General features: G+C 44.5%; 1 long non-coding RNA gene across 1 annotated transcript; it reads right to left on the reverse strand.

The window, feature by feature from the left end:
- Window positions 1-6,053: 6,053 nt before the first annotated feature.
- On the reverse strand, window positions 6,054-9,546 carry LOC123184634 (uncharacterized). The gene is made up of 5 exons (XR_006493003.1): window positions 9,098-9,546; window positions 8,132-8,231; window positions 7,986-8,044; window positions 7,594-7,760; window positions 6,054-6,275 (listed from the first exon to the last, which is right to left on the reverse strand). It is a non-coding gene; the product is annotated as an uncharacterized lncRNA (long non-coding RNA).
- Between the last annotated feature and the right edge of the window lie 2,059 nt (window positions 9,547-11,605).

An 11,605-nucleotide genomic window follows, 5' to 3' on the forward strand; every position in this document is an offset into this window, starting at 1 on the left:
AATTTTTCTGTTTTTTAGAAATAGTTAGAATTGTTAGAATAGTTAGAAATGTTAGAATTGTTAGAAATTTTTCTGCTTTTTAGTTATGGAAATAGTTATAAAAGAGTTAGAATTGTTAGAAATTTTTCTGTTTTTTAGTTATAGAAATAGTTATAAAAAAGTTAGAAATTTTTCTTTTTTTTTAGTTCTAGAAATATTAGAAATGTTATAGAAATGTTAGTTATATAGAAATGTTAGAAATTTTAGTTATCAAAATCCAATCATTAAAAAAATGTTACTTTTTGCGGGCATATAGCTAGTATTTGTTCTCGACGATGCCCGGCCCGCATCCTCGCCGTCGACCCGTCCGCGACGACGTCCGACTGACCCATGTCTGGGACTGGGCTCCGCCGGGCTGGCACTGGGAGGTGCTGCCTGGAGGGGCGCGCCGCTTGATGAGGAACCCGGCCCCGGGTCCCGTCGTCGACCCTGATCTCATTTGGTGGCGTTCGCGTGGGCCAGTTTTGGTGCGGAGGGAGCCGGCCCCGCCGGAGGTGGTACGTCGCCGTGTCAGGGAGGAGGACGAGCACGTCCATCACTACATGGTTGCGTTAGAGGGCGGCAGGTTCTCCAATACCTGGCAGTTTCTTCAGGGATCCCACTTCAGCTATGATCCTGTGAGGGTTCCTTCTCTTTGGGCGTCCACCGCCCGCGCCGCAGGAACCGCGAGTGTCCTAGATTCTTCTGTAGTATTCGATCTTATTAGCTACCTAGCCAGTGATGTACTCGATATATAATATTCAAGACAATGTATTCGAGATTATATATTATTCGAGATGATGTATTCGAGATTATATCTATTACTCGAGACGATGTATTCGAGATTATATCTATTATTCGAGACGATGTATTCGAGATTATATCTATTATTCGAGACGATGTAATTTGAATACTAAATTGTTTTATATTTCTTTTGGCATAGTTAAATAAAAGCTATGGCGGACAATACCAATAGAGAGGGAGAACAGACCATGTTCGATATAATACACGGGCCAGATGATGATCAGAATGAAGAAGATTATGACGGCTCCGAATTTCTAAACAACACCGGAGAGGGTGATATGATATTCGATCGCGACGACCGAATTGATGAAGTCATGAACTACGATTATGACAACACCGGAGAGGTATATATATTTATATAAGCAGGCATCTGGTGATCATCACATGTTTTAAATGAGTTGAAGATATATTAATGAATCGATCTTTCTTCTTTCAGCCATCCGGATCAAGCAAATCTTCAGGCAACAGGACGAAACGAGGCCCGAACAAAAAGTTGAAGGAGGGCGTAAAGTACAATATCGAGGCAATCAAACCTAATGGCGAACCATTAGCGCCTAAGAAGATTGCGGACAAGTTCGTTCGTCAGTGCGCAGTTCTTGTGAAGGACCAACTCCCGATCTCCCTTCAAGAATGGAGAAAGCCAGCAAAGCCACGTCCAGATCTTACTTTTGTCGACGACAGACAAAAAAGTCTGCTTTGGGATACTCTCATGGAACATTTCACCCTACCAGATCATTTCACAAAAGCAGATGTGCAGAAAGTCAAGGACGCTTCTCTTAGGAAGATGGTGGTTGCATTCAAGAACCACAAGAATCGTGAATGGGACAAGTACGTCAAGGGAGGAAGGAAGACTCCAGTATTCGAGGGAACACTAGAGAATCAAAGTGCTCATTGGGATGATTTCGTGAAATTCAAGGATTCAGAATTATCTAAGGAACGGTCAAGAATAAACAAGGCCAATGCCGCAAAAAAGGATAAGTTCCATAAGCTGGGGCCAGGTGGCTATGCGGTGGGAATGCCTAAGTGGGATAAGTCTGAGAAAGAGATGCTGGATGCAAGTGTCACTCCAGAAACATTGAGCTGACCCCCCAGGTGCAGGACTTGGTTTATGCGCATGGGGGGGAGTTGGACCCGAAGACAGGCAAAGTTTCCAAGAAGGCATGTCTGGACGGAGGCGAAGATAAGCTACTTGTTGCAATAGAAGAGGCTCGATCCAGGTTGTTCGAGCCCAACAGAGAGAACGACGAGCTTACGCGTGCCCTGGGAAATCCTGAACACCCGGGAAGAACACGAGGCATGGGCGTTATTCCGTGGTATGAGGGGTTTTCGGACTGGAACACCGACTACAGAACCCATGCGAGAAAGAAGATTGCGGAGGAGAAGAAGAGGAAGATGGAGGAGGAGCAGAGGAAGCTCGACTATGAACGCCTTCAAGGCCTAGAATCAGCGCACGCGGACTTGGCAATCAAATTCCAGCGGCAGCAGGAGCAGATCGGCTCACTTAGCCAGCAAAGGGGGTCTCAGCAGCTGCAGCAGCTAGCGGATGATCCAGCATTGGATACCACCGCCCCATCCATGCCGAGAAGCAGCGTGGGTTCTGCCCTGTTTGACGCAATGCTGGATAGATACCCCATGGATGATATCACGGAGAACACTAACTGCGAGCTACACTTCAAAATTAAGAACATATCCTTGAAGGTGGCGGACGGCGTTGTTTATACAAATTCCCCCGATGCAACCTTCCATTGCAACCTGATTCCAGCAGGCTATGCTCGTGTCGTGGTTGATGAGGTGGTGGACCAATATTCAGGGCTAGAGCTTGGCATTCCTGGAGGTGACGAGGAGCACACACTCGGAGATGGCAAACATCGTATCATCCTATGGAGAAAGGATTGCATCATCTTTTGAAGGCCACCGACACCGCGTCACCCGACTCCTCGTCGAAGTCCGCCACCGAGTCAGCAGACTCCCGCTCCTCCAAGTCCACCAACGCGTGAGGCCACTCCTCCTCCTCCAAGTCCGGCAAAGTGTCAGGCCACTCCTCCTCCAAGTCCGACACAGCGTCAGACGTCCACTCCTCCTCCAAGTCCGGCACAACCTCAGGTCACTGCAAATCCGGCACAGCTTCAGGCCACTCCTCCTCGTCCAACTCAGCCCCGTCAGCCGTCTCCGCTGCCTCAGCAATCGCAGAAGAGACACCCCGCAGCTATGGTGCGTAGCGGTACGAGTCGAGGTCATAGTACAGGAAGTACAGGCGGAGGCAAGCGATATAAATATGGTCCAAACCTCACTACTCCTCTTCCTGAGAGGGCTTACGACAGGACCGAGGAGCAAACCAATGCCATAGTGCGAGCAGAAGTCGACGCCCATTTTGGACCGAAACCGCCACCGCCGCCAAGGGAGAAAGTGCCTGTGGAAGTAGTTGTCCACTTCATTCGTATGGCTCAACCACCAGTTCCTAAGCCTGTTGACACAGACTATGAGCGCCACATCAGGAAGTTACATCGACAACGTCTACAGAAGAAGGCGAGCTCGAGCTCGAGCAAACAACAAGCAGCTGTCAAAAATGCGGGAAAACCGTTGCCCAGCTGGGAGAACAGGCGGCGCAATCAACCCCCCCGCTTGTTGTGCCGCGAACAACACGTGACAGTACGCGCGCCCAATATTATTGTGGGCAAACAGTTTACGTTCCCGAGGTGGGCGATGTGGTAATAACCCAGGAGCATATAATGCAGTCTAAAACTCTCAAAATCACTGTTGGACAACTCCTCGAGATCGAGGACATGCCTGTGCTTACAGAGGAGGAAATAAAACGGAAATATGCCCGGGGCCAACCTTTGGTCAAGCCAGAAGAGGTCAAGAAGCTCCCAACGAGAATGTATGAATTGCATCAATGGTACATGGACATTACCAAGAGATCCGATCGAGAGTCCCTCATGGTGCAAGTAAAGAAGGATCATTACTACCATGAGAATGTTGTGACCGTTGAGTATTCTGAACTGTTTCAGTTATACAATCAAGACGCACTCGACAAATCTATCGTTAGTTGCTATTGTCTGTAAGTGATTTCTTTCTGTAATTTAAGTCTCAAGCTAGCTGTAGTGATCCTTTTGATCAATTATTACCTGTAATTATCCTCACTATATTCTTTTCTGTGGTATTATGCAGGATGAAGATGTATGAAATGAGAAAAGGTGGACGCTATGGCATTGGGTTCATTGACCCAAACACCGTTAATGAATACACATGGAAAATAAACAAGCATTATGAAAAGCAGGTAGAGGACAACATGCTAGAGTTCTTGAAGCGCCTCAAATACAATGAAGATATACTACTTCCTTACAACTTCCAGTGAGTCACACTTTCTTGTACTACAAATTCTCTGTTTTTGCCTGCTAGCTAGCTACATGTTTTTGCTTACATATGCCCGCTTAATTAAGACATGCAAACGTGTGTGCATGCAGATTTCACTGGATCTTGTATATCATTAAAGTTGACGCCAGAACAGTTCAAATACTGGACTCACTACTCAAAGCAAATAGTGACTATAACATCTTGTTTGGGATAGTCAACAGGTAATTTCAATCATTATTAACTATATATCTCGGCCTATTTAGTTCGTCATTTCATGATATGAACTATTTAATGACCCCTTTATTCATTTTCTTTGTCGGCGGGCAGGGCTTGGGCAAGGTTCATCAGCGTCATGGAAGGCGAATGGAAACGATAGCTGAAATGGTTTCGACCCAAGGTAAGTAATTAAGTAGTACTAGCTAGCTAGCTAGCTGCCATCTCTTTAATTATCATGCTTGATTAATTATTATCTGATCAAATTAAATTCCATTCTCGTAATAAAGGCCCTGAAGCAGGCGCAGGGGACTGATCTGTGTGCATTCTGCGTTTGCGAGAACATTCGCATGATGGCGTCCGAAAGGAGCAGATCTCAAAGACAGGAATGGGTACGCTTGTCAAAACACTATTCACAATTTTTACACCATTATCGATATCTAGTCACACAACTAATACACATGCATATTGATCTCCTTCTTAACAGTTCAAAGAGGTGCGGGACAAGCTCCTAGAAACGGAGCGCGTAGAAGCACTTCAAGAGGAAATAGCGGGATTTTTGCTCGACCAGGTCATAAATCCGAAGGGAGAATACTATTACCCGCTACCGCCCCCATCGACCAGGTCATGAACCACTTCCAATTGTCATCGTGCTCCGAAGGCACCAATTAGGCTAATGCCACTGGCTCCGAAGGCAACATGCATATGTAGGAGAAATTGTATATAGCTATATATGTGTGTATGTGTGAATTAATATCGTGGTTTGTGAGACATTGATGATATATATATGATTGGTTCTACTAGAAATTCTATATATATATATATATATATATATATATGCATAACGTGTACAATGTGTAGTATCGTAAAATACCAGCAAACGAAAAAGAATTAAAATGGAAAATACAAAATTAAATGAAAAAGAAATCATAAAACCAAAAAAACAAACATTTTAGTATCGGTTGGTGTTACCAACCGGTACTAAAGGGCTCCCGGCCCCCGGAGCTGGCTCGTGCCACATGGTTACCCTTTAGCACCGGTTCATGCTGAACCGGTACTAAGGGGGGGGGGGCCTTTAGTGACCACACTTTAGTGCCGGTTATGGAACCGGCACTAAAGGGCCTTACGAACCGGTGCTATTGCCCGGTTCTGCACTAGTGATAGCGACCTTTCTTCTGGAATGATCGTAGACGTTTATGACCAAAATACGTCTACTGTGGCGTTTTGGTCACTAGCAACCTCCCCAGGCCACGTAGGCATCCAGCGTGGAAATCTGATGTGGCACAAGATTCAGCCCGGTCCAATTCGATTTTCTACATGGGCCTAGCCCAACAATTCAGCCTATTTGTGTTTTTTTCTGTCAATTTTTGGTTGTGTTCATGGGCCAAGCCCAATATTGCAGCCTTTTTATTGTTGGGTCGTGGCCTTTTTATCCCAGTTTTAAAATTGTGGTAAGTGGGTCCAAGTTGTCAGCTTCTAGTAAGTGGGTCCTGGCTATCAGGGTCATATTCTTCATATTTCAATTTGGCAGTAAATAAATAAGCACTATTTAAATTGGCACAAACAGAAAACACATATAATAATACTTCAAATAACAACCAGATTCGGGATGGAGCTCCTACTCTACAAATAACACATAAATACAATGGCTGAATCTGGAGCTCCTGCTCTACAAATAACACATAATACAATGGCCCTCCTGCACTACCAACACACAGGGCACTACCAACTACCAACTGTAGTAACTAATACTATACTTTACAACCTCTGCACGATGGAGCCCCTACTCTACCAACTGTGATATATTCTTCATGATGGAGCTCCTTTGATAGCATTACAAACTAGGCACCTGATCCTGTCATGAACAACATGCAACCTCAGTCACCCTGTTACATGAATCAGCAAAGAAGAGTCAGAAAACTGGAGCCAATATATTATAAAGAGACCACTCGAAAAAAGACAAGTTATTTGGAATGATAACATAAATTCAACTAGTACAATGCTTTTATTATCCAGCTAGTCAAAACAAGATACTCATTCATACAAGAAAGGTGACTCGCGAAGATAGAGCATTCTACTCATAGCTCGCAGAGTATCAATATTCTATTCTTATAAGCTTATTCTTATGCCTGAAGCAAGTAAGGAAATCTGATCAAATACGCAACACCTCCATAAACAAAAACATCATGACTGGCCTGGGGTTCTAATTCTGCTTTTTTCTTGTGGGCCATGATTATGATGATATAGCCTAATAAACTGTATGCCAAAATGTAAAGAAGATAAATATGGTGATACAGCAAAACCATAAATATAGCCTAATTTTCCATCCTATCTCAAGCATCATTCAAAAATATTTTTTAACAAACACAATTGTTATAAATACCTCTTACATTGGATACCACAAACCTGTATCCATATTGTTCGATCCCAGGAGAACTGGCTAAGATTGACAACATAAAAAATGAAACATGCAGGACACAGACACACGCACACAGACAGACACATAAATGTGTAATCAGAATCAACTATCCTATACCACTGGATAGTCCAGCCCCTGCCCCAGCATTAGTTGTCCAGAAACTGGTTATATCAAGTGCTAAGTTGTCTAGAAACTATGGATTAAGATGAACAAGACAAAAGACTATCTACCCCAGCATTAGCACCAGGTCCAGAAAACAGCACCCCGCCCCAGCAGGCGCAGAAATTGGTGTTTGCATTATATCTACAACGGCAACAGGGTGCCGCCCAACCATGCAGCATTCTGCAGATGCAAGTGAAGCCAGACGTAAGCGAGTAAGAGCAGGCCCACACGCTTTAAGAATTACTTGATGTACGCGTGCAGATGCAAAGTTTGAATTACTTGATTTAAGAATTCATTAAGTGACTTTGGCATAGAAATAACAGGGAACCGGCCATAGAGATACACCACGGAAACAGACATGTTTCTAGAAAGGCAGAACAAAGTTAGATATGTGGACAGGCATCTCTGAAAAGAGATTGTACATGGTACATAAACAATAAAACAGGGGTGCAAATTAACAGAGTTGAACTAGTTGTAGAAATTCGGACCATACAAAGTTACAAACTAATGAACAAAGCAAACAGACTAAATTCAGCATGAGAATTAGTGGTTCTGGGCACTAGATGACCTCCTCATCATCAGCTTGGGGTTGGGAGACCGGGGGGCTTGGGAGGGAGTGTTACCGAGCGAGGTGCAGTGCGTGATGACGACGACCTCCTCCCGCGAGACGCCGGCGGCCGCCGCCAGGTCCCCCACCGCGCGGAGCGGCAGGGCCAGCTCGTCCGTCACCACGAGCGCCGCCACGGCCGTGGACGCCATGGACCCGGACCTGATCGAATCGCCTGTAACCCTGCGTGAGGAAGGAAATGGCGCGCGTTAGGGAAGTGAAGGGAAAGGAGGAAGAGCGGATCGAAGAGGGGGTGGGGGCACGGTGTCATTTAATGCACAAAATGGCAGCAAACATACTAATCAGATTGATTCGTTCAATTAGGGCTTGTTATAGATTATGCCCATCTAATTTATTCCCATCTAATTTATACAAAATGGCAGCAAACAAAGGGGTGGCGGGGCTCACCATGGGGGTGCTGCTGGTGCTCATCCATGGTCGGTCGTCCTACATCCATCCGGCAACAACTGCTCATTCATGGCAGGAAACCACATCACATCTTAGTCAAAGGAATGGAGGGTAAGGGAAGAAGAAGAAACTGAAGGTAAGAAGACCTGGATGGTGTCGGAGCAGTGGTGGAGGGGCGTCCTCCATGGGCGCCGCCTCTGTGTCCACCACCGGGAACATCTCATTCAGGTCCTTGGCATGCAACGCCTGCACGCACCAGATTAGATCACAACACGGTGTCAAAGCTAGAGATCGATGCAACTTCAATTCAAAACTGGATATCAAAGAACAATGTCAAGAACAATGAGAAAGTAGTAAAGTCATTTGGTAACTAGCTGTCTGAACTGTGGAGCATAATTGTCCTGAATACCACTGAAGCCTTGAGAGATTCTTTACATGCTGTTTAACAATAAGGATCCAATTACATGCTGCTTTAGCTACAAATGATGAAACGATCATGTAGATAATTAACACACTACCAGTTAGATTTGGTCCATAGAATTTTTGAGTTGATTGGCATGATGAAAACGGAAGTAGATTATTACCAGGTTTAGACAACTGAGCAGACTAATGAAAATAACTAGTAGTAATATGCACCTAAGTTAACACACCTAACTAATTAAGAATCTAGGAACATTGACCACTTGGGTTAGAATTAAGAGCAAGCAAGCAGTACTATCTATGGATAAAAATCAAAACAAGCAAGCAAAACTCTTTGCAGTTAGAAATCAAACCAGCCGTACGTGCACACATATGCAACACAGAACTGTAGTACTTGTCTACGGTGAGGTCGCACAAGAACAAAATAGATTAGTGTTGTAGTAGCTTGGTTCCAGCAACTAGATTAGTTAGCTACAACGCAAAATATTACATACGCAGGCACATGTATCACTGCGCCCAATGCCCGTGTCACAAGGAAGAAGATGAGAATATACGGGGCAACCAAATCCACAGATATCTATTTCGAAAGCGCGAGGCCGCAGATCTGAGATTGGGATGCGAGGGGCACATCGATCCTGCCATGAGTCTACGGAGGATTCGAGAGGTTCTGCACGCGAAAAAGAGGCAGGTACCTCGTGGGGCTGGAGGACGTAGGGGAGGAAGGCCGAGCGCGCCCCGCCGGTGCGGCAGAGCCTGGCGTAGGCCTTGGGGTAGCCCAGCGCGTCGTCCACCACCCTATCCTCCTCTGTGAACGCCGTCATCGATCCGCATCAGACGCGCCGGCCCCTCCGCATCTGAGAGGGAGAGGGAACATGGTGAGGCAGATAGGGAGAGATGCGACATGGAGGAGTGGAGTGGGTCACCTGAGTCACCGGATCAACGCCGGAGCCACGCCGGCGACGCGGTGGCTCAAACCCTAGAAGACGGGTAGGTTCGCGAGTGGCCGCAGGAGGACGCTCCCGTCGGATCCCGTCGACGCCGTCGCCGTCCTGGTTGCCGGAGTGCCGTGTCCAGCGTGGGGCAAAGCCACCACTAACCCTAGATCTGCTGCAGGACAGGAGCGGGTGGCATACGGGAGGGTGGTAGGGGCTAGGGGAGGGGGAGGGGGCGACGGCAGGGGCTAGCGGAGAAGGGGGTCGACGAGGTGTGAGAGGCGGCAACATCGTTCTCGGGAGGGAAGGGGATCGAGGGGAGCCGGTGGCGTTCTCGGGAGGGAAGGGGATCGAGGGAGGAGACAGAGTGTGCGGGGGGGAAGAGGATCGAGGGAGGTAGGATAGCTGGAGAGGTGAGGAGACGTTGGATCAGGACGGCGTGGACAGCTCAGATCGCCTATAGGAGGGTGATCCGGGAGACACGTCTTGATTGGTTGGAGACATGTAACGTTTAAAATAGTCTCTAAGTGCTAAAAACAAAGGGGTTTATGAAATAACTACCAATAATATTTTGCAAAATCGCACCACAAAAATTTTCACTCAGGGGTTATACCACATTTTATGGATGATAACCAACTTGTATGCATTTTCGACCTTTCTAGCTTTTTTTAGCCATTTAAACCAACTTGTACCAAATTAGGATGAATCGGGTCAAATTCGAACTACATCTACTTCATAGTTTGCTAATTATTTTTTCCAAAAATAATTTTTAGGTACACATGTATATATTTCATTAGAGAAATACTATGAGTTCAGTAAGATTCCACCCGTAGGTACGAACGATGATGCCCGCGGTTTTAACCGTGTTTTGAAATTGGCATAAAGAATTCAAAAAAATCAAAAAAATGGAAAGCCTTTGCATTGTGTCACTATATGTGACCTAGTGTCCAGGAAAAATAACAAACCGCAATATTGTAAATACCTTAAAAAAATCTTCTTAGAAATAAGATACCATATGTGAAGTTGCATGGCTTTCAAGCCAAATGACCAATAATTTGGCCACATTCATGGCATAGTTTATTCAAATGATCTCATATTGTGCACAATGGTGCATCTTGGAATTCCAAACAATGTTGCCTAAGGGTGTTTTCACTTTCATTGCACAAAAGAGCTATTTTCCATTTTTCGAGTGCCCCAAATGAGGTTTTTTTGTGAAGGACCTACCAAATAATTATTGCAAAATTGGACCAAATAATTTTTATAAAATACTAGGCCATATTTAATGCACAATTAACCAAATGGTTGGGTGTAAAAAGTTTTTATCCACCTCTGGTGAAAAAGACAAATTTCCGCTGATTCAGTTGGAAGCGGGTCAAATTTGAACTGCAACTGCCTCATAGTTTGCTCTTTATTTTTTCCAAAAATCATTTCTAGGTACATAAGTATCTATTTAATCAGAGAAACATCAATTTTTTTCCAAGATTCAACCACTAGCTAGGAACGGTCAAGCCCACCATTTTGATGACATTTTGAAACGGGCATAAAAAAATCAAAAAAAATCAAAAAAATGGAAAACTTTCGCATTCTGTCATTATATGTGACCAAGTTTCCACGAAAAATAATAAACTTGTAATACGGAAATTATTTTAAAAAAGTGTTCTCGGAAATGAGCTATCATGCGTGAAGATTCATGGCTTTCAAGCCAAATGATCAAACTTATGGCCACATTCATGGCATAGTTTGTTGAAATGATCTCATATTGTGCACAAGGGTGCATTTTGGAATTCCAAACAATGTTGTCTAAGGGAGTTTTCATTTTCTTTGCATGGAAAATTCATTTTCCATTTTTCGAGTGCCCGAAATGAGTTTTTTGTGTGAAGGACCTACCATATATTTGTTGCGAAATTGGACCAAATTAATTTTCTAAAATACTAGGCCATGTTTAATGCACAATTGACCAAATGGTTGGGTGTGAAAAGTTTTGATCCACCTCTGGTGAAAAAGATAAGTTCTTGTCGATTCAGCTGGAAGCGGGTCAAATTTGAACTGTAGCTACCTCGTAGTTTGCTCTACATTTTTTACAAAAATCATTTCTAGGTACATAAGTATCTATTTAATCAGAGAAACACCAAAAAAATTCCAAGATTCAACCGCTTGCTAGGAACGGTCAAGCCCGCCGTTTTGACCACATTTTGAAACGGGCATAAAAAATTCAAAAAAATCAAAAAATTGGAAAACCTTCGCATTGTGTCATTATATATGACCAAG

Source organism: Triticum aestivum, chromosome 2A (genome assembly GCF_018294505.1).
Source record: "Triticum aestivum cultivar Chinese Spring chromosome 2A, IWGSC CS RefSeq v2.1, whole genome shotgun sequence".
Taxonomy (NCBI): domain Eukaryota; kingdom Viridiplantae; phylum Streptophyta; class Magnoliopsida; order Poales; family Poaceae; genus Triticum; species Triticum aestivum.